A 1,160-nucleotide genomic window follows, 5' to 3' on the forward strand; every position below is an offset into this window, starting at 1 on the left:
GCCGCCATGGCCGGCCGGCGAGGAGCGAGAGGGAGTGTTGGGGGAAGTGGGAGTGGAAATGGATCCGCCGGCGAGACTTGCCAAGACTCAATTTTTGAGGAGAGTCCAACACATTTGTTTTTTTTTTTTTTTTGAGAAAATGGAGAGTCCAACACATGAGGACCGCGTGAGTGAGCCCCAAACAACTCCTTCTGCTGGGCTAAGCAGGCCCAACCAATGCCCACAATGGATGAAGAATCCTGGTCTCAAAGAAGAGGGAAATGGGGATATGGCGAAATAGGTAGACGCTACGGACTTGATTGTATTGAGCCTTGGGGATATGGCCTGGGTGTTTGCTCCCTCTTCCGTCGTTCTCGTTGTTCTGCTTGGGTGCGCGCGAGAGCGATATCGATGCCGAGCCACCGACCTCCATGGTCGAATTTTACCATTGCCTCTCTTGAGATCAAATTTCATGTAGACTTTTTCCATGGCATAGATGATCAGACTAGGAGCACACAGTACGGGGATTTACCTAGGTTTAGGCCCTCGTGATGGAGGTAATACCCTAGTCCTCTATGTCTGGTTGTATTGATGGCGCTTGTTTCGTATGAGAGTTCTTATGAATAGATTGGATGCCGACTTAGGAGCCTGTACCTCTCCTTATATAGGTGGATGATTGCAATTTTTTGTTGAAAGCTTACCAAGCTGACCACTTGGTTATATATAGGTGGATGAGGGGTACCATTACTTTTTTTGCGGGGAATATCGAGCTTTATTTAAATAAAAGCATTCGCTGAGCAGTCAACCAATAGGTTGCATACTAGGAAACCAAGAGTCTCATCAAGCCAACTTTCGGTTACAACCATTGTGCAAGCACACTTAGCACAAATGTGAGCCGGATAATTAGTTGGCCTGTTTACTTGTTCAATGAAAAAAAACGACTGGCAAGCTCATCTATTTCTTGAAAGATAGGTGCCACAATCGAACGAGAATTATGGCGAGTTGTCCAGAGATTAACTATCTTCAGGTTGTCGGTCCCCTTCTCCACTTCTTCATAGCCTTGAAGTTTAGCTACACGGACTCCCTCACAAACGGCTAGTGCCTCAACGATCATTGGATCAGAGACACTAGGAGGAAGTGGCTTAGACCACGCTCCTAACATAACATCAGGCGACCCCCCC

The sequence above is a fragment of the Triticum dicoccoides genome, chromosome 3B (assembly GCF_002162155.2).
Source record: "Triticum dicoccoides isolate Atlit2015 ecotype Zavitan chromosome 3B, WEW_v2.0, whole genome shotgun sequence".
NCBI classification, from domain to species: domain Eukaryota; kingdom Viridiplantae; phylum Streptophyta; class Magnoliopsida; order Poales; family Poaceae; genus Triticum; species Triticum dicoccoides.